This window comes from Papilio machaon, chromosome 7 (assembly GCF_912999745.1).
Source record: "Papilio machaon chromosome 7, ilPapMach1.1, whole genome shotgun sequence".
Classification (NCBI taxonomy): Eukaryota; Metazoa; Arthropoda; class Insecta; order Lepidoptera; family Papilionidae; genus Papilio; species Papilio machaon.
Window position 1 is genome coordinate 2,756,881 of NC_059992.1, and position 24,078 is coordinate 2,780,958.

At 31.8% G+C, this 24,078-nt stretch overlaps 1 protein-coding gene across 1 annotated transcript in view; it reads right to left on the minus strand.

Moving 5' to 3' along the window:
* Positions 1-22,083, minus strand: part of LOC106714087 — a 91,909-nt gene extending 69,826 nt beyond the window's left edge. Inside the window, exon 1 of the mRNA XM_045678578.1 lies at positions 21,870-22,083. The gene's annotated coding sequence lies outside the window, so the exon portion shown is untranslated. The remainder of the gene's footprint in view (positions 1-21,869) is intronic.
* Positions 22,084-24,078: the final 1,995 nt, after the last annotated feature.

Genomic DNA, 24,078 nt, shown 5'->3' on the forward strand with positions numbered 1-24,078 from the left:
GACGGATGGATGAATGTTTGTTAGAAGGTATATCCAGAACGGCTAAACGAATGTAGATGAAATTTGGCATGGATGTAAAACACAGTCTGAAAGAACACATATGGTACTAATTAAGTTTTTTTAATTCCGCGCGGACGTAGTCGCGGGCGATAGCTATTAAATACTAAATTAATATATTATTATGCATATATATATTATGTACATACTCTATAAGTGAGTCATACGAAAGATATCAGGACCAGCCCCTAAGCTTTTTTATAAACACGTCTGCTATAAGTCTGACAGGCGTGTTCCATCTGCCACAAACATTACATAATGTTACTATCGTGTACGTATTAGATAACTGATAGAGGTCATTTCTGCGTGTACGGGTCGCGGAAGGACAGCTGTTTACCTAATTCACCCGGCTCCGGGCCCGCTCTGTTGACCGATGGATAACGTTGTGGCAAAATGAATGTTATTTCGTGATACAGCCCTTTTAGTTAGGCATAAAGTGTGCTCAACCGCAACCCGCTTTAACCGTAAAATCTCTAATAATGATAAATTTTTGAATATTTAATATTTTGAATTCTCTCAATGCTTGATTTATTGATTGTAGATTGTTTATATTTAACAAGTAATGAAAGAAAATGATTACGATTAGTGACAATCAAACACGAAAAAGTTTGTATATTTTTGTGGCAAATAAACTCAAAAAATAATGAGCCAAGTGCCTAAATTATTTCATTTTTAGAATGATCTATTTTCCCTGAATAAAATAGGCTATATTTAATATTTTTTTAAATGTTTAAAAATTAAAGTCCACTCATGCGAAGCCGAGATTAACACTAGTTAAATGAATTAACGTAACAAAAAATAAATTCAAAAAGTGTAATTGCCGATCAATTGCTACTAAAAGCTTCCTCGCAATTAGAATGCGGAAAGCTGTAAATTTTTAAAAGCTCTATAAAAGCTCTGTTATACAACGTCCCTAATTACGGATCAAATTTTTACCTCGTAATTAAGCTATGATAAAACCGGAAGAGTTTCTTGTTTCACACAAAAAAATACTGAAGCATTTAATATATCAAAGAAATTTTATTATAGTTTTTGTTATAATTTGCCTAAAATTCTGTAATAATATCAAATAACTACACTAAAATTACTTGAATTTTTATACCATAGGACCACACTGTATTTATAAGCTATATATTGACGATAATCGAATTAGAAAAATAGCTATCTATGTATTTAATAAACCAGTTCCGGTTAAGCCACGGTCACTCATGCGAGCGATTGTGTTTTTTTATACAAGATAAATTGACTGCATGATTGAAGCAAGACGTAACCTCACTAGTTTAATCTTAGATTTCTGAGACTAAAATCTCTATGCAAAAACATATCGTCATCCCTGTCATTATCTTTGACAAAACAGAGATGACAATATGTTTTAAACGGAGATTTTGGTTTTAGAGATTACCGATCTATGTAATGCTCGTAATATATTTGGCAACTACTAATGCTACTCGTCTAACGTAAACTGCTTGAAGCAGTCCATATATACTAGTCATAAATCTTTGTTTTATTATTGTTATACAGGACGTGTTTTAATGAGTATAATCAATGTAACTGTCGGAAAAATATATCTGCAAAGAAGTTTTTACTCTTTTTAAGAGTATTTACGGCTATTGTCAAACTACACGGGTTCTTTCATATCATTCATAATCATACTAATATTATAAATGCTAAAGTAGTGTGGGTGGATGTTTGTTATAAGGCATCTCCGGAACGGCTTAACGGATCTTGATGTAATTTGGCACACATTTAGAACAAAGTCTGGAAAAAAACATAGGCTATTGTTAAGTGTTTTTAATTCTACGTGTACGAAGTCGCTTTCTACAGCTAGTTATATGTTTTGCAAGAGTGAAAATAATTTAATTAAAGTATCAAATCTGTCGTAACAAAAGAATTAAAATGGCACCTTACTTCATGTTATTATAAAATATTTATAAATTTTATACAAGCATTATAAATGGTTGTGAAGTAGCAATATTTTGTACCATGATTAACTCGACGTGTACAATTTTATGAAATGAATGAGGTTGAAAATTTCTTTTTATCTCTTTGTTATTTCAGACAGTGATAAATTTCTTACATTAAAATTTGTTTTCTAAATTTAGAAACTCTACATACTTTTTAGAAATTTATTAAACTTCAAATACACGAGTTTTATGCGACAAAGGCGTTATTTAGTATTTCCTTTTACACTATTTTAGTGTGCAATAAATAATTATGCATCATTATTACTAACTAGCTGTCGATGCGACTCCGTCCGGAATTAAAAAAAAACTTAATAAGTAGTCTATGTGTTCTTCCAGACTATACTATACATTTGTGCCAAATTTCATCAAGGCCCATTAAGCCGTTTCTGAGATACCTTCAAACAAACATCCATCCATTCATCCATCTAAACGTTCGAATCTATTATCTAAGTATATAAAATGTGTGTGTTAGTTACACTATTTATAACTCAAGAACGGCTGAATCGATCTGACTGAAAATTGGTGGGCAGGTAGCTTAGAACCAGGAAACGGACATAGGATAATTTTTACCCCGTTTTCTATTTTTTTTTTTATTCCGCGCGGCCGGAGTCGCGGGAAAAAGCTAGTTTATAATATTAGTAAGATTAATGTTACCAATTAATATTCCAAATTCGGAACTATAATGTTCTAAAGAAAGTATCGCATAGGATAAGTCATGAAGATAATTCCTTGCTGTATAATATTTTATTTTTTAATTTATATTGTTATTGAAGACTTTTATCATTGTTTGGATAAAATCATTAATTATTTATAATGACGTAAGAATTGTATAAAAAATCGTAAAAATATTCATTCTTCCCACCAGGTACTTTGAAGTTTAAAGAAACAAAAAGATGTTAAAGATTCGAAAGGGCGGACAATTTAAATTGGCCATGACTATAAATAAATACGTTAAAGTGCTCTCGTGGCGTGACAATGGCACGACAAGCCTCCGATGAGCTTCGGGTGGTCGACTAAAAAAATGACCGAACCCATACGGGTGCTGACAAAAATAAGTTATATAAACAGCGGCGAGCGACCAAGAGGTAGAAAACTAGACGCACGAGCCATAGATTCAACTTTGAGAGCAATTAAAAAAAAACTTTATAACAAAACATTCCAATACTTACATAAAGAAGGTATATTAAAGGAACTATGTTGAAAATTAAAAAAAAAATCATCAAGCTTCTTGCCGTCGATTTTTTTGTCTATGCAAATATGTACATATTAATTGAAGAAAATGAAATGTATTTAGTGTATTAAATATATCAAAGACTTATGACACAGCTTTATCTTTGGAGCCTCTAAGATTCGTAGCTCTATGGCACGTGCTCTCTACTACGTTGCGGTTTGTTAGAATAAACATTGTATCCGTGACGTGGACTTCCGTCTGACTTCGATATACTACGAACTCATATCTGCTATTAAATATTATAGACACATTGCTTGGCTTGATTAGAAGATGCTATAGTAATGTTACGTAATTAGAAAGCAATTTTTACATATGTTTGTAATTGGGACTTTCAACTGTCGAAGTACTTCTATAAAATTATATTGTCATTACTATCGTTCTATTTAAAAAACAAAACAGGAATTAGACAATTTTTACGCAGTGGATTTTATAATTATTTTATTTATTAATTTATACGTTGTAACAATAAGAAATTATCAAGGACACGGTTAGAACAATATGAAATATGTGTTGTTTTAATGTAGTAATTTTTGTCATATATTTTTTAAATTACCATATAATATTTGTTGAATAAAAAGTGAATATTATGCTTTGATTTGTATTCAAAATAAGCAATGAACTTACGAAGTAGTTCCAACACACAGTCTTGAACTCTGCTTGCTTAAGAAAGTTAAAGCCACTGGCCGAGAGTTATGTTTATACATAAATTTATATTCATATTTGGATCGTAAAACTTGATGCTTCTCTTTTCGTTTACTTTACTATACTAATCATAAAATAACAGACCTATTTCGATAGTTAAAGACATAGTAATTTTTATTTCACTCAGAACATTACTTAAAAACCAATAAGATTGCCTTTTTCTGATATTTCAAGTAAGACAGAATACTTATGGCATGACATCTCACTTTATAAAATCTTTCAAAACGTATTGACTACAGAAAAACACAAAAGAATCATTTTAATAATGTACCAATCTGCAAGAAAAATTTCTCAGCAGTTACAAAGAACGTATATTAAAAAAATTAACAATCCATATAATCAAACTTTTAGTACACACCAATACTTTAATTATATTCTATACTAATATTACAAAGAGGAAAGATTTGATTGTTTGTTTGCATTGAATATAGGACCTTGCAACTGCTTGTAACTGTTGAACTGAATTGAAAAATTCTTTCACCGTTGAAAACCTACACTACCCCGTAGATAGGCTTACTAGATTTAATTCCGCACGGACGAAGACGCGGGAAACTGCTAGTATATTATAATTTGACAGTTCTATTCGTTTCTATGTACATGTTTACTCATGTGCATCGCTTTGTGAGCCATATTTGTGCGTCATGCTGTTTTCTTAGTTCGCTGTTCTAATATATTAATAATGCAATAGATATCGTAAGACGATCTTGAAACGAGATATTGATATTAGAGTATTAGTTATTTTATGCCTCTCGTGTTACTCATTTCTTTGAAGTTTTATTCAGCATTATACAATGTTTACCATAGAATCATTTAATGATTTTCGACTATATTTTAAATAGTTCTATTCTAGTGAATACAGCGCATAATGTTCGAAATTTTGAATAATATTGAAAAACAAAACAATAGACTATATGTTTTAAACATCTCAACAGTGAAAACCGGCCAGTGACGCAACAAACATCGTTACGCAGTATAATGAGGGGTAGTTTACACCCTGCTTCGGTACGTGCTAAGCCGGATATTGTCATTATGCCTATTACGACAATTGCCCAAAACATTTTCAACGTTATAAGTAGAATTTATATCCTCAATTTGTTCAATTCTTGTCGCAAACAAAAATCGCTCGTAAAAGGATATTACGAAAATGGATAGTAACATAATAATTAATATTACTAATATTGTGAATGGCGAATATTTAGATGTATGGATGGATATTTGTTTACGTATCTTAATTAGATTTGGCACACATGTAGAACATAGTCTAGAAGAGTAGTAAGAACAACATAACATAGTAGGAAGAGTTTAACAGTGGTAGATGCCAACAACAACAACATATGTTGCACAAATTGGTCGGCTCGCCCGGTGAAATACCACGACCACACAGAAGACAGGCGTGAAGTGGGAGCAATTCCGCGTTTCGTCTGATGAGAGTGGTGCCGGGGCCCTAATTTTAGTCCTCTTCCCCTCTACAATCTTTTCTTATCCTTTCCTAGGATGGAAAGGGGAAGTGTATTTAGCGGAAGAGGGGACGTATAGGGAGGGGAAATATCCTCTTTCTGCGCGTCCCCTTTTCCGTTGATTAAAGGTAGGCAACGCATCTGCATTTGCGGATGTCCATGGGCAACGGCCGCCTCGCTATTTCGGGAAATTCAGGTGAAAAAAGAACTATATAGGCACATAGGCTGCATACTAAGTTTTTTTTAATTTCCTGCGGATGAATTCGGGCAAAAGCTAGTGGCATAACAATTTATTTAGTAACCAGTATTTTTCCATACAAATATTTCCTCAGCTTAAACTGGAACAAAAACAAGCGTAATGAATATCAATTCCGTTGATATAAGGTACTCATTATTATTCAGCAATCTGTTTTAATTGAAACATTGACGATGACAATCAAATATAATGTTAATGAATTCAGCTACAGCGCGGACAATATTCGAATTAAGAAGCTTAATATAAAATTGAATGGCCGTGAACTGCGTCCAGCTGTACGGCCGTGCAATTAATGTATTATAATTCAGTTTTGTTTAAACTTAAATTACCTGTCGACAACGTTTATTGTGTTTCGATATTTTGGCATCTGTACAAAGAATTAAATTCACTTCCCACTTGGGAATTAATCAACAAACTGTCACTACAAGAGTTATAATTTAGCACGCATGATGCTGTGACAAGTTTTCAACCTATTTGCATTGTAAACTTCAAATTCTTTTTCACCGAAATAGGTAGCAAATAAAGATCTTCGTTGAAAATATTTATCATAAACGAAAACGACTAAAATATCATACGTAAACCTGAGCTTGTATCTTAGGTATTTTATTTTTACGTAAGACGACCGTTGATGCAAAACCGAAGACATCAGCTAAAGTAAATGTTGAAGAAAGCTGAATAAATTTCTACTCGATGATAAATAGCTTTTTTTATTTATTTTAATAGCAAAAACGTAAATAAATATCTAGAAAGATATTTATTATTACGCTGGATAAAACAGTTTTCATTTACTTAAAGTTGTTAAGTTATTGGATCGAATTATATTTACTCATGTTCCAACTTTAGTATTCCTTTTTAATGGTGAATATTTCACATTCATGACATTTATTTTGATTAGGTACAAAAAAAACTTAAAGTCAGTCACATATTAGGTTAACCTAAATTATGTACAACTAGCTGTCGCCCGCGACTCCGTCCACGCGGAATTAATTTAAAAAAAACTTAGTAGCAGGTAGTGGATTTAATGGAGAAGGGGACGCATTGGAAGAGGAAATATTCTCTTCCTGCATCGATTAAAGACAGACAACGCATCTGCAATTGCGGATGTCTATGGGCAGCGGTCGCTTCACATTTCAGCGTATTCAGGTGACCGTGTGCTCGTTTGCCACCTTATAATAAGAAAAAAAACATTTCGTTCCAACAAGAAACGTAAATAAAATAATTATGTGACATGTTTATTATAAACGTGACTTTTAGTAGATAGTTCTCGTTAAAAATGCAAATTAACATAAACATATAAAACACCCACTCATTCACTAACAGACATTTACATACACACAGTTGACATTCCCAAGAGAAAATATTTTAATCTACTGCAAGTACCAATTTTGTTTTTAGGTCATGTGTACCACACCTCTTTACATAAATACCTTAAAGAAAACATTACGTTTATGTTTAGCTAACAACTTTAACGACAAAATTCATATTTTAATATTAAAAATGTCTGTGATTTAAATTATATTTTTAATTCATGATTTGATAAAATAATTTTAACCGTGCTGTAACATGTGTCTTTTAAAAAGGTAAAAGCAACAATTTTTTAAAAAAACAACTGGTCTAATAAGGTTTAATTAAAACCATTAGATATAAAACTTGTATGTAAATTAAATGAAAACTCGAATCCATTCCCAGGTACAATGTTATTGTTGCAAATAAAAGCGAAAAATTAATTCACAGCCTTAGGTTGGATATTCAATTAGTTTGGAAAGATAAACTTATTGAAAACTGAGGGCTTCGAAACAAGTGAATGTTATTGAAAAGTAAACGGTTTTATGTATGAAAACATAATGGTTCAGTGAACGAGAACTATACTTACAAAAACATCTGTTTGGTTGTTCTTAGAAGTTGTTAAGGCTAGAGTTCAAAAGAGGCGGTTATCTGTGAAGGGTTACTATAATGGTTGAGGGATAGACCGTGTTACTTTGCCACCCACAACGCGCTTACAATTCTATAAATACGGTTAACCTATGACATATTTGAATTAACCACACTAAATTAATTCATTTTACTTGCCTTTTCATCATAATTATGTATGAGCATTTGCTCTTGTGAGTTATAAATGTCAGTTTTTCAATTGAGTTTTTTTTTTTTAGATCATTCAATAGTTCTTTCTAATTTTTCTCTTCATTATTTTTTCTAACATGCGTGTATGAAATCATCGCGTAGTTTTACTTCCACAGTTTGTAATAAATTTCTATTTTAAATTTATTACTATTTTCAGTGTCTACGAATCGAAAGAATTTCTTCACGTTGATATATGGTTTAAAAGCGATGATGTCGAATAAAATTCACTCAAAAGTAACATAAAAAAACAATTTCAAACAAAATGCATTCAAAAGTACCATAAAAAACAATCTCAAACAAAATACACTAAAAAGAAACAAAATAATGTCATGAAAACTTCTTTCTTTCTTTCTTCTCTCTTTCAAAAACCCTCTAAACTCTAAAGAAAGTTCTCTTCTTTCTTGTAACATGTCTATATTGTATAATTATTGTTATTTCGCAGTCGGTGTCGGCCGAAGTAAATAGGTGACATTTTATATTTGAGATGTATTAGACATACTTACGTTTATGTCCCTACTTAGGCCGAAACCGACTCCAAAATAACAATAATTATACAATATAGACATGTTACAAGAAAGAAGAGAACTTTCTTTAGAGTTTAGAGGGTTTTTGAAAGAGAGAAGAAAGAAAGAAAGAAGTTTTCATGACATTATTTTGTTTCTTTTTAGTGTATTTTGTTTGAGATTGTTTTTTATGGTACTTTTGAATGCATTTTGTTTGAAATTGTTTTTTTATGTTACTTTTGAGTGAATTTTGTTTGAAATTGTTTTTTTACGTTACTTTTGAGTGCATTTTGTTTGAAATTGTTTTTTTTAAGTTACTTTTGAGCGCATTTTGTTTGAGATAGTTTTTTTTGTTTTGAAGTCGGCTATTTTTTTTTCTTAAAATGTTTGTTTTATTTCTCAATTTTTAGTGAATTTGAAGTTTAATTACAAATTTCCTTAATACGTATAAGGACATAAATAAGACAAATGAAGAAAAGGACTTTCCTATTTAATATGTGTGTACTTCAATTCAAAAACTAATTTAGAATACACCAGATAACCACTTATCCTTTAAACAATGAAATAATTATCAAAATCGGTATACAAATTGAAAATTAACGAACTAATACATCGTAGCGTGCCTTTAATTTTGTCCAGCCGCGCGCCGCAGTAGCATTTTTCGAATGCGCGTAGTTTTTAATAATTTAATATCTTCCAAACTATTGATCAGAATTACATAGTTTAAAGGCTAATGTAATCTGCATTTAATACTCTAGCCATCAAACATATTTGTTTTGGATAAGGATTCATATCGAATATAATATAATAGCGCCGTAAGCTTACGACGCTGTTTTTCGTGTGCAATTTAATCGAAGTTTGTTCATAATAACATGGTTTTTGTGAGACATCCATAGATGATAGATATATGCCACCTGAGACTTTTATTTAGCAAATTTAAGGATCTATAATTACTCGATACATCATTTTATTGTAGGTCATATAGTTTGACCTACGTAAGCCCAGAAAGCAAATTTGTGCTATTCATTGTAACGCGATGTAGCATTTTTCGTTTCCGCGTAATTTTATTCTTACGATATCTCCTAAACTATTAGACAGAATGATATAGTTTCAATTGCAAATAAAATCTACATTTAATTCTCTTTATAATGAACATATTTATTTACATAAGGGTTAATACTGAACTTGAATAATAGCGTCGGAAATAGGGCATGAATTTAATTAATGTTTCTAAAGAAAAAAATGGTTATTGTGAGAAAACTATAAAAGATAGATATATGCTATCGCGGACTTTTATTTAGCACATTTAAAGAGCTACAATTCGCCATACATCATTTTTATGTAGGTCCCATAGTTTAGCCTACGTAAGCGCTGAAAGCAAAAATGTCCCTAATTTCCGCAACAAATTTTGAAGCTATATTCAAAATCTACTAGTCTTCTAGTTATTTAAAAAAAAAAACAAAAAAATGGGACCCACCTGCAAGCACTTCCTTTCGATTAAAATAATTTTTATCAAAATCGGACCACCAGGGGCCGAGTTTCGCGGTAACACACATAAAAAAAAAAAAATAAAAAAAAAATACAGTCGAATTGATAACCTCCTTCTTTTTGAAGTCGGCTAAAAAAATCGTTGTCAAACAGTAAAATGAATTAATTTATATTTATTAAAGGTGTTACTCTGTTTCCGATGTATCCTGACTGTCAGGACGGGCGGGCGGTTGTTTGCTTTGAATTCATATAGCTCGGGGGAATGGCCAAAAATAACATAACACTGTAATAACATTTGTCCTAATATATCACTATTGTGACGGCCACTGCGTCGGATTTATGTTGCGCCGTGCGAACAAGCTTTAATGATCGTTATTCATTCATATCAATAAGTTAATTACAAATAGAACACGAAATTCACTCAAGTATCGAATTATAATTGATTTCTACTGCCAAAACTCTACAAAAACTAGCTGTCGCACAAGACTCCGTGCGCGCGTAATTAAAAGAAAACCTAATTAATAGCCTATGTGTTATTCCAGACTATGTTCTACATCTATGCCAAATTTCAACGAGATCCATGAAACCGTACTGGAGATATATTCTAATAAATATCCATCCATCCAGACATTGAAACATTCGAATTTATAATATTAATAGGATAAATAATATCAAATCTTTTACAATTTAATCAATCAATTATTGACACAAATTTAACAAAATTGTTTTTAATATTCAATAATTAAATCCTACAATAATTATTTATTGTCGGACCGAACTGTGTATGTAAAATTAATCTTTCATTTAAATTTTAATTGCATATGACGCGGGGTGTTCATGAAATGAGCTAATTGAATGGGTTCAAAGCGTGGAAGATTATTTGTTGTAGTAATTATCATTTGGTTTATTATTTTTACGGCGCGACGACATATTAACATAGACCAGTCGTGGGTAACTCTTAGCCCCTTCGTACATAAGTACGTAAGAAACTAATATTCTATACGTGCGCCACAATATCGCGTTGCCCGCGCTTCGTACATAACGAATCGTCGACGAGAGTAGTCTATACGGTCAGTTGAGGCAAAGTGACATGTCAACTGTATAGATTTGCAAAAAATTTTCAAATCACGGCGTCTTTTTCGCAACAATTTTGTTAACAGGTTTCGAGTAACTGACTTTGGCGACGAAAAAACAAAATGTCAGCGACGCGTGCCTTTGAACGAAGCTCTATAAAATAACATTGTCTATAGACAAGGGTACCTGACCCGGTTAGTAAGTCAAACTAAATTATGATAGCTCACTACCGCCTCCCTATCAGCGTCAAAAAGTCTGACAAAATCATTTTCGTACAGCAATTATTCATTCATTCAACATATTTATTCTTTTACGCCATTTTCTATGCCCATGTAGGTTTGACATATTATGAACCGCGTTAGCAGCGCCTCTCACACCGGACTAATCCCTTCCTTAACTGAAAGTCGCTTAGCGACTAAAATCGCCGGGTTTCAAAGATTTACATTGGCTTGTGTACTACGTGCCTTATAGTCATCAGTAACATGTGGTTTATGTATTTGTACTGTTAGACTAAATTCACATGTCCGCGTGGTAATCCCGTCCGCGCGTACAAGATCTACTGGAATAATAACTATTGTTCATTGCCGCGGCGGGGTTGAGAACTTGAACGTAACTTTTAGTGTGTAATAATAATTTATTTACAACATTGAGTTACCTAGCAGTAGAAACTCTCTAAATTACGAATTGTTAACTTTGTTTCTTTGTTCGAATTACGGTCACACTACTGTTTGATACATAATTAATTTGCTTAAAATGATTATGCAATTGTTTGAAATTACGTACATTTAGAGGTTGCTAAATAAATATGCTTTTACAGTTACTACATTTTGAAATTTGCCTAAATTCGATTTTAACATCCGAATTTTAAATAAGATGTAATTTTATAAGTGCTTTATAATTCAGGCACTAATAGAAATACTTTTTTGCTTAACTAAATTAATTTATTGATAGTCTAAATTAAACGTACTTTATTTTTAACAAAAAATAGCAATTTTGTTTGTTAATGTCACAAAATGAACAAACATAGCCATCATAGGCTACAAGACAATTATTATCAGTCCTGAGTCTAACTAAGTTTGTGCCAATCAGACGTACACGTGAACAATTCTGAATATTGGATCGTATTTAATAACTCCCTGTCGAATAGTGTCCGGTATGTGACATTGTTAATGGAGTCTCCACTCCTAACTTACTGAGTCAATCTCTACCACGATATGGCCGTCGTGTGCCAAACAGCGGGCAATAAAGCTACGCTCGTGTCGCCTGTTTCGATCACTTTGATCGTACCGGACGTGGCAGCCATTCGGGTGCAGTTTTGCGATCGACTTCATAATAATAATGCTTATATTTAGATTCCGATCTTGTCCTTTTTGTGATTGAATGTCGATTTCCTTAGGTAATAAAATTTAAATATTACCTATGCGCTATAGAACCACGCTAACTTCCTAAACAACTTTAAGCATTCATACTCTTGTGACATTACATCAGCTACAGCTGCTTACAGCTACTCATTTAATATACTTACCGTTGGTTTCTCAGACCAAAATATCTGTATATAACATATAATCATCCATATTATTTTGTAAACGGGGATTTAGGTCTCAGAAACCCACAACTAGACCACCAAAACGTTATTATCTGTCCTAGTAATTTACCGCGTAAAATATAGTCTTTTCTTTAACTCTTAAACATAAAGAAATAAATGTTGTAACAATGTTTATGTTGCATATACCATGGCCGTAATTCCTCTCTAATAGTACAGTCTGTAAACAAACTACCGTTTTAAAACTTGTTGCTTTAACACTCGTAACGCTATAATAATTTAATGACAGCCTGTGATTCAATAAATATAATAAGTAACGATGTACTCGTATCACAACAGAATAGAGTCAGATTTACGAATGCTTAATGTCATTTTCTATTAAGATTTTTATTACAAATTTAATGAAAATTGTTTCTAATTATACTTAAAGAATTCGATATTAAAATTTTTATTCATTTAGACTGTAAGATAATAAGACATTCTTCGTCTCGATTGAAATTTTATAATAATTGAACTAGCGGCCATATTGATATTTGACGTTTTTGTGAAAATTGTGTAATTAATTGAAGCGATGTCGTAAAATAAGGTTAGCTAATGTAATGTACTTAGGTATGTGCAACAAAGTGTTTACCACAAATATGTTGGAATTTCCAAGATTTAGCGGATACTGAATTTTGTCTGTAGTTTAGGGTTTTGATTGAAAACCAATATAGGCTTTGTATGGAGTTGGAAGTCACAGCTGAGAAAGTAAAGAAAAAACTGTGAAGTTCAAAATTGTACCTACATTAAGTTTAATAATATAAAAATTAAAACGATAACAGTATATTCCAATTCTATTGTAGACAAATATAAAATATCACAACAAGATGGCGTTGAAATTTAACCGTAGGTAATTCCGTAGGGCTAATAAAATTTGATTTAATGCCCTTTTTAATATTTAAGCTTATGTCTTCCTCAATAAAGATCCCAGTGTGCAGATAATTCGACCGTTCGATAAACAAAACCTGCAGTTTACGCTCGAAATAGCGCCAACACCAAGAAGTGGGTCAATTAGGTGGTAATAGAAATCCGTTTATCAACGACGCTGTCATATTTTTAGCCGCCGTCAAGGAAACAGTTTTGGCTTATAAATTTGTCGTTTGATTCTAATATGACTTGACATTCAATTTTAAAGTTGGTCGTATAAATAGGCGAGGGAGGTGTTGATTGACGGTTCCCTCCCTACGATGCCAGCAAAGAAAACCATTTGAAACGCAAACATTACAGCATATCAGATATAAAAGCAAGTTATTTTGCATTACAGTATGTTATTACTATGTTAGGTATAAAATAATGAATTATTTTATGTGATATATATTTAGACGATACTCACGGACTTCGACGGTATTTTTGATCATTTTAGAGCTTAGAACCTAATGGTTCATACACTACTTGTTAGATTTGAACCCTTGTTAATAAAATGCTAGACTTCACTAAAATATGGATGTAAAAATAAATTACTACACACGTAAAAAATCGTAATTTATGTAAATAAAAACTTTAATATTTTAAACAATTTTCCAAGGCTGTCTGTATTTTTATCTCTTACATTAATTGAATTAAAAAAAACTGCTTTAAAAACGCTACACTTTTGACCGATGTATTAATAAAAAATTAAATAAGTTGAAGCGGGAGATTGTTCATTGGAAGAGATAGACGCTGGCAATACTGACTTTCCAATATTTCGTTTTGCACATCAAAAATAAAACTAGATATCGTTTCGTGCAAGTTAAAGGAAAAGCAATAAAAGGAAACAAAGCTTCGATCTGTTCTAGAATTTATTGCTATCCCGATTTTTTTGTGCATAGCTTTCATGATTTCTTCATGAAATAAAAAAATAGTTTTTGCGATAGGATATTTCGTAAAAGCTTTTTTTTTCATTGTGTTGAAATAAATCCTACTTAAATGACTAATTATTAAAAAAAAAATTAGTAGCCTATGTGTTATTCCAGACTGTGTTCTACGTATAAATGTATAGGTCACAGTCTGGTTGGTATAGATCAAATTTCATCGAGATCCATGCAGCCGTTCTGGCGATGCCTTGTAACAAATATCCCTGCATCTAAACTTTGGCATTTATAATATTAAGTAAGATTTAGTAATTGATTTCAATCCCAACTGATACCAACATCACAGCGAAATATCGTGCGTAAACTTTCATATATCAATCACAAGAAAGAGCATAGCAGCATGGCGTGATCTGCTAATTCGTGTGACGTCATCAAAAGCACAAAAGCTAATGAAAACGTCCCAGTGGGCATTACAACGGTTTAGCGGCGCTAACGAACATACGTGCGCCGAAGCAACTCTCATTTGCGACAATCGACCGCCGCCATTGAGAGCTGATTGCTTAATTGGTTCGTTTAATCAATTGACCGCTTGAGAAACGCACGACCCGCTTACGCACTATGGTTATTGGTAAACTCCGGCTCAATAAATCCTACGCTTCAACGATGTTTCTATTAACGCATATCATTTTAACACGAATTACAATGTTTAAATTATTTGAAGCAAATAATTAGATCATAAAATCTTCCATATACTGGCCGGATTTTTACATTTTTTTTTTTACATACCGATCCTCATTTGTCATAATACATAATTTTGAAATATCGTCAAGAAATTAAAAATAAAAACCTTAGGTTAGCTTTTATTCGAAAGAGAAATCAGATAGTCAGCAATTAATACTACTAAAAATCCATTTTCAGCAACTAATTGAGAATCGAAATATAATCCTCAATTTGATATTCAAAGGTTTGACCGTGAAGCCTTTTATAACTTAAAAGGAAAAAAGCTTGGTAAACGACAAAGTGGTTAGAGTATACAAGGCGTCAAAATAAACTGCTATTGTTTTTACTTTAGTATCTTTTCTAAATGAATTTTTATTTTCAAAGTCAACGGAGTGCACCAACATAAAGTTTTTAACGGGCTATTGAACACGATTGTCTTTGGCTTAAACGAATGAAAAAAACCGGTATGAATGCAAATAAGGATTTAATCATTTTAAAACTTTATGGTAATAACAGTTTTAACGCAAATAATAAAAAAGAATAATAAACAATACATCTATATATATAAAAGAAAGTTGTGTTAGTTACACCATTTATAACTCAAGAACGGCTGAATCGATTTGACTGAAAATTGGTGGGCAAGTAGCTTAGAACCAGGAAAAGGACATAGGATAATTTTTACCCCGTTATCTATTTTTTATTCTGCGTGAACGGAGTCGCGGGTAAAAGCTAGTTATTTATATTGAAAAGTGTGTTTAATAAGGTTTCAATAAATTTTCAAAAAAGAAAAATAACCATACTTTTTATTACCCACTTTAGACCTTTAAAGCGTGATATTTTTTATACTGCCACCATTGCATCAACAATAGCTATCTAATTTAATGTCTAAATCTAGAACTTTAAAGACGTAAGAATATCCTGATATACCTTGATATAATAATCAATCTTACAGGATGGATGGATGGATGGATGTTTGTTTGAAGGTATCTCCGAAACGGGTCAACGGATCTTGATGAAATTTTGCACAGATGCAGAACATATTCTGGAAGAACACATAGGCTGCTTATTGAGCTTTATTTTAATTCCGAGTGGACGGAGTCGCGGGCGACAGCTTAAGTCATAACTTCCGCACCAAAAACATAAAAAACGACCGGACATATAAAACACATCTGAGTTATACTCAACTATACAATGAACACGTTAATAATGGATTAAAAGGTAAAAGTAACCGTGAACTTTAGTTAATGGCACCCCTTTGCTGGCTGGTCGGTGGTGGTAAATGACATAAGAAAGCAATCTAAGCTACAGTACTAAAAAGTAATTTGATCAAAGCTCATGTATAATTCAAAATAAAACGTAACTAATGATTTCGTCGTTATTTCGTTAAAAAATATACGGGTTAAATTGATGACTTCCTCACTTAAGTACCATTCGTTAAGGGGAAACATTATAATTTGGCAGTTGCATTTCTCCTTAGACGATCTAGAACTTATTATTTAGTAACCGAACAAACTGACAGATTAAAAAATTTATAGATTAATAAACATAACATAAAATTATTTGCTTCGTAACAACTCAATTATTATTATTAAATACATTTGAATGTATGTATTACATTAATGTCATTAAAGCAAACTTAACAACAAAAATAAACTTAGACAGCACCAGTTGCTCCTAACTAGTGCCTAAAGTTAGCAGCTACATGCATAAGATGTGTACTTATTACTTAATAAGAACTTAAGTAGGAAACGGTAAAGTTCCGTGGCCGACATTTGATTTACCGACTAAAGTAGACACACCTGTGACCAACAAACGTGTTTGTGAAACGAATTTTAGTTACATGAATGGGAACTCTAACCTGTGGATTTCTCATAACGTGTACCAATATTGCCATCCCTTTCGATCTCCTTAAAAACACTGAGATAACAAGATTTTAAAGCGCTTAAATTGTAGTTAGGTGTATGATAATTATAGTTTTAAATGTACTAGAATTGTGTTCATTAATGTAACATATTTCTATATAAAATTAAACTAATTTTAGAAGCTATATGAATATAAATAACACGACGACTAACAAAGACTTTATACAATACAATATAGTAAATCAGAAATGCAATACAATATAAGTCCTACAATACAAGTCAAGACAATAAGTCTGAACTAAAATGTGTGTAGTATTGGTAAGAATGTATATGTTATTACAGCATGCAATAAAATAGGGTGCGCAAGAAGGAGGGCTCAACTTGTATGAACCCTTATACTTCGTATAAATAATATGTCTGCTCAATTGAAGATTACAATCACTCTTTTCCTTGAATTTATTACCCAACTAAGTCATAAAAAACGAAAAAATAAGTTACGTGCGATTAAAATGCAATTACTTTTATAAACAAAAAAACGTGGGTTTCTCAAATCAAAATCTTCTTGTTAATTATATTATTATCTCTATTTTGTCCAAGATAACAGGAATCACGATATTTTTATACAGAGGTATTGGTCTCAGAAACCCACGGAAAGTAAGGTAGGAGATAAAAAAAAAACTTGAGAGGTGTGTTGGGACACCCGGATGGAATGAAGTTCCTTTCAATTAATTAGTGAAGGAACCAATGTTTATTCTATGAATAAAAAACTTAAGTCTTCACAAGAAGTACATTTTATTTCTAGGAGTTTTCGTTATATATTGTCACGTCGTTGCCATGGTGAAGTAGCGCTCATTCGTCGTTAACATACTTACTTTAGCAAAAAGTGTCGTGACAACTTTTCGTAAGAATTTTTTCCGTCTAGCCCTCTTTCACAACGCGCGATAAGGAACTTCGTTCCAATAATGTAAGTTCTCGAAAGTCTGTCTACTATACTGCAATGGTTTGCATTTTACATACTTATTACTATAAAAATAATGATCAATATTAAACTAAGTATGTAGATAACTCTATCACAGTTGGTTGAAACCAAAATTTCTATATAGAACGTATTGTTATCCCTCTAATAATCTTTGACAAAACAAAGTTACCTTGTTTGAAACGGCGATTTTGGTCTCTGGAACCCATCATAAATTGATGAATAAAATGTCAATGTTTTACCTCAAAAATATGGTTCTCTCCAATTGCAAATAGAAGGCAGAGACATTATTAAAGATTCAGACAAATATTGAAATGGATTTACTTTGCATATGCATAGAGTAACTCCTTGGTAAAGTTGTTCTTTGCTTAAGAAACATCAATTTAACGGTAGCTTGAATACATAAACCGAACACAAGTTCATACATTTCGAATATTCTAGAAAAGCGAGCGCTACAAAGAAACTTTGCCAGTACACTGGCAGTCTTCGAGTTTCGTTTGACGCTAGCAAAAGTAAATTATAACATATTCCATATTTAACAAAAGCACTAAAAAGTAAACGGACCGTAAACTATGAAATAACAGGATTAAAATCATCTTACGTAATTAAAAGAGCACGTTTTAAAATTGTTAAAGCGCTACGTATGCGTTTAAACTACAAATTAAATTAATTATATTCATTCTGCTAATTGACGTTACTATCAAGTTGCCAGCACTTATCATATACGACGGCACGATTTCAAAGTAGTACGATTATGTTGCCTTAAAAGAAGTACGGCCCCGTAGACAGATGCCTCTTCTGACGCTGGCCTACCTAGTGGTGCCTATCATGCAGCTCCATGGCTGTGACGTTCCTGCAGCTGCAGCCCTTTTAAGTACTTCAGTGACATTAAGTGCTCTCTGTGTCATCAAAGCGGGAGACGCCATTCAAGTGCCGCAGGCATGATTTCTCTGTGGTACCATTATCGCTGTTTCTCAAGCCACCACGGCACCATCCAAGCAGTAGGTGTCACCTTGGCACAACCACAAGCAGTACGTCTTTAAAATTAAAATATCGTCTATTATTATCGTCGGGAAAAAATCAAGGGTTTCCCTTGATATTTGTATAGTTCGCAGGGTTTGCAGGTTCTTTTATATCAAACACGCTTTTTCGAGCTGCCATTAAAATTCAGAAGAAACTTTTTTCTTTGTCAGTCTGACAGATCATCGTTCAGAAACATTATATAACATTCAACAATTATATAGTTTCTTTTGTTTATTCATTAATACGGACAGTTTTTTCTTAAAACACGAAATTCTTCGATATGATTACTTTGTTGATTCCAAAATTCTTGTATCGATTAAGTACTGCTATTTTATTCAAAAGTAACATAACCCATTATTAATTTAATTGCTTCCTTTTTAATTTTTTTTTTATTCAATAAGGTAACTAAATATTAATAACAGGATATTATTTTACGTCGTTTATAACCAAATAATTGATAGGTCAGAATATTGGATGTACAACAAGCGGGTAAAACTATCGATATTTCCCATCACTTTTAACTAAGTTTAAGACTTCGTTAATTAAAACTTGTTTATAACAAATATGCACATTGGTTATTTCGCCATTCTAAAGGTTTAATATTTATATATACAAAATTAATACTCGCCTATCTTTATCTTTGTTTTCTTTTTTAACTTATGTAGAGGTACGACAGGATGTTTTAGTAAATCTCTTGAGGCAGTAGAAACTCACAAGAAACAATATCGTACAGTTCAGATAATTTACGCAAAAACTTCAGATCACTTAACACATATGATGTACTAATGCAAGCCCTAGTAAATAATAGTTTTGGGTATAATGCATTAGACCATAGAGTCGCAGCAAAAGAACTTCATTGTATAGTAAAAACATCATACTAATATTTTAATGCGAATGTTTAGGTGGACGGATGGATGGATGGAAGTTTGTTTGAAGGTATCTCCAGAACGGCTCAACGGATCTCGTTGAAATTTGGCATAGATGTAGAACATGGTCTGAAAGTACACATAGGCTATTGATTAAATGTTATTTATAAATTCGCGAACGGAGTCCCGGGCGACTGTTAGTATTTTATATATTTAATTATAATATGTATAATTATTATATGTTTCAGATATATAAAACAAATATAGTATTTGTAATAAGTATTATATATTACACACTAATTACCGTCAGTCTGTCGTCGGCTGGTTAGTCATTTGTTTCATAGTAACTACTAGCTTCATGTATCCTCAGCTATTGTTATAATTGTAATAACAATAGAATATTATGTACCTAAAGATAAACAATTGAATGCAATCTTGGAAAGAAATTGGAAAAAAACACTTTAAAGAAATGTCTATTGCTGTGAAGAAATGAAAACTTTATTTTACAATAATAACCAGTAGTTAAATGTTTCGATGATCCTCTTAATAAAAGATAGAGGGAAAGATTATAATTCGATATTGTATTTCTATATTCAAAATTTTGTAAATGTTATATTTCACATTAATATCCAGTGAAGCTAAAAAAATTATATTTTACTCTTACTTGCATTAAGGATCTTCATAACAAATAACAACTAATATAAGATAAAATAACATTTTTATTTCCTTTTAAGAAGTTAGCATTTAACAATTCATTATTTTAATAATTGACCACATTGTACATCAGTACAATATCAGTCAATTAACATTAATAATTCAATTGGTAATGGAAATCTAAAGTTGTTCGATCACTAAAAGATTAACACAAATCGACCCACTATCGTCTTAATTTGCTTTTTGAATAAATATTTCAACAATTGAAAACTAAATTAGTGGATGAATTTAAATTAACAAAATAGTACCACTAATTTGATGATCAAGGCTTTGTGTGCTCAATGCTGGACATAAGCCTTCCCTAATGCCTTCCACAGTATAAGCTTCTCCCCCTTCCTTTCCCCTTTTCCTACTCTAATTTATGTTTTTTTTCTAAACTGTCTACAATAACTTACTCTTGTCTAATTTTTTTTTTTTTTTTCAAAAAAATGAACGGCATCCAAATATGTTATTTTCATATAATTTGGTATTAGGAAGACCTCAATCATTTTATTTGATCAGATTATATTATTTTAGTTCTATTAGGATACGATAACCCAGTAAACCTATAAACATTATACTCGTATTAAACAAATTTTGTAAACTTGTCCAACTATTTTGTAGTCCGGGTCATATGATCATAAAATTATGTAAGTTTTTTTCTCCTATGGTAAGTTTATAATAACAGTAGTAGGTTAATTACACCATACGACTAATAAAACATTCTACATATTTAAGAATGCCGTCCGATTGGTGTTCATAACATAAATAATTCGTCCGGAAGGCTTGGATTTTTTGTGTCGCATCTGGTGTTTAAATTAAAAACTATAAACATAGTTTTTTTTTCTTTTTTATTTTCCAGCCAGCACTAGATAATACGTACTGATTTATATAAAACATTTATTCAAGTGCAATGTTACTGTGAACTAAATAGAAAAAAATTACATTATAAAACGCCGTCCGTTAAAACATGTAGATTTTTCTGGACTTTTAATACGTTAGTATGTTTTTTAATTACTAACGTTCTAATAAAAATAATTACGGCCAAATAATGGAGGGAATATACTCGTAGTAAAGGAAAAGCTTTAATTTGAAGAAGCGCAAATAATTAGCACCGTCTTTTCATGTTACAATCTTTCAATTTCTTCCACTTACGAGATAATTTTTGTCTTCCCTTAAAATTTAAATTTAAATTTAATTTTATGCTTATTTCAAAGAAATTTAGTTCATTGAAAATATATTTTATATATTAAGAAAACTTTCTGTTACTTTCAAATTACAAATAAAATGGTGGAAATTATTATCAGAAATTAATTAACAGTTGCTATTTCAGGAAAACAGTTCTTCTTTTTTTATTTATATGAAAACATTTATAATAACTTTCTTTTTTAGTCCAAATCGTTACCGCGGCAATAAATTTGAGTTACGGAAATTATAATCGTATTAGAAAACCAATAAATATCACAACAACACCAAAAAATACCAAAACATTAATATATCATACCCATTATCTTCGGCTTAAACTCATCCGTTATTAACAAAGCTCTCCCATCGATGTAAATAACACTAAGACGAATTGTTACGTTAATCTTTTTGATCACTTTGTCACTTTACACCACATTCGTTCCGTCTGAATGCATAACACAGAACACTTTCTTTCGTATATCGGGAAAGTTTACGTACGGTGTGAGAGACGGCCGCGCGGCACGTTCGTTCGCGGGACGTATGACGCGAGAATGAACTGTTGAACTACGTTGTCGCTCCCTCCTTTACGCGGCTTTACGCCCCGTCTCGTCATCCCTTTATACTATGATATTACGGCAATGACGGCGTTTGTTGTTACTGCCTCTAAAGCCTACGGCAATTATGCTCTACCCCTAGACTGATTGACCGATGGCCCTAAGAATTTAATGGAAGTGCATGAGCTTCTTTGTATAGCTACCTTTGAACGAAGCAATGCATTGTATTTTGAAGTGTTGGCGTAATTTCTTGAGAGTTATTTTTAAAAGAAAATTCAGTAATAATAAAAACTTTCTTGCTAACTTTATAGATCTAGTGGTAACCAAATGTATAAATAAAATGTTTACTTAACATTTTCATTTAACTGTAATGTTTTAGTTTATTTATTCACTTTTGACTACAGAAATTAGTTCAAACGTTTGTTGTTTGAAATAAAGTTTTGCACGGAACGTGAAACATAACAGAATTAATTTAGTCCATAATATAAACTGTTTTTAAATACTTTCAATTGTTTTTAATGTCTCCAATCGGACTGGCTGAAAAGAGAACGCTAATTTTAAAAGCTGTTGCTATCGTTTGTGAAAATGTAGCGCTGTTAGGAGAGCAGAGCATATTAAACTGGAAGCAATAGACCGCTCTCATTCAGATACCAGTTCACAATCACCATCTACGTAATGGAACATTGTTAACAGTAATTAACTTTTTTTATAAGGGAAGAGGGCAAATGATCTGAGGTAATACAGATGTGATCATTGAATTTGTAAATCGTTTAGTCTTGTACTATAAATGAAAAAACTGAACAATAGACAAACTAACTCACTGAATGACCGACTATATCTATATATATATAAAAGAAAGTCGTGTTAGTTACACTATTTATAACTCAAGAACGGCTGAATCGATTTGACTGAAAATTGGTGTGCAGGTAGCTTAGAACCAGGAAAAGGACATAGGATAATTTTTACCCCGTTTTCTATTTTTTATTCCGCGCGGACGGAGTCGCGGGTAAAAGCTAGTGACTGATATATAAACGCACAGCTCGGAGCTGTCAGAAAATAAGTAAAACCTACTTAGGCACAGAAAATTACACAAAAGAAAAATTATATGACAGCTACAGTAGGCCTTTTTGGATTTTGTCAAGGTGAGGTTAGTAAGCTGTCATAATTTAGTTTGACTTATACCTTCAGATATCCTTTTCGGTCTATACTTCTAAAACTATTATAAAAGTGTCACGAATAAGTCTAGGAAGAAGAATATTAAGTCTTTCGGCCTTAATCTTTTACGGCATGAACGTATTTCATGGAAGCGTTATTGCCTACTTCTTGGCCTACATTTACCGACAAAGACGGATATCAGTAACAACTTAAATAGGGCTCTAAATCATATTTAGTGAATTAAATGTCGTTTTTTTTTTTCTCTTATAAATATTTTTACATAAAGTAAATATTTTAGCTATGCAATATTATATTATTTCTCCATCGATATAAGTGAGTGAAGTGTGGAGTTAAAATTCAAGTTACGAATTTGCTACGAAACTACAAAACTAATCTTATTTTAAAGCTTTAGCAAGTATAATTAACACGCAGTTTTGAAATTGAACTAAACAATTTTGCGCACTTACATCTAGTCAGTTATGTTAAAGTTAGCTATAACGTGAGTGACGACTAAGGTCAAGTCCTATCTGGTTCCCAGAAGATCGCGACAGGCAATGCTGACAAATCTACAGCCTGAAACAATTACTCAGGACCACTGGTAAACAGAAATTTCGGAAATTATTTATAAATTTAGTTGATTCATAAATTGTATTTCTATGATTTATAAAATACATAGAAAAGTTTTTAAAATTAATCGCCAGTCCATGCTTGTCATTTAAAAGTTCTGATATTTTTTATTTGAAGGAGAGTTCCTATTAATAAATAGTCTTCCTTCTAAAATAATATTTATTATTAAACGTTGATAGCTTACTATTTCAA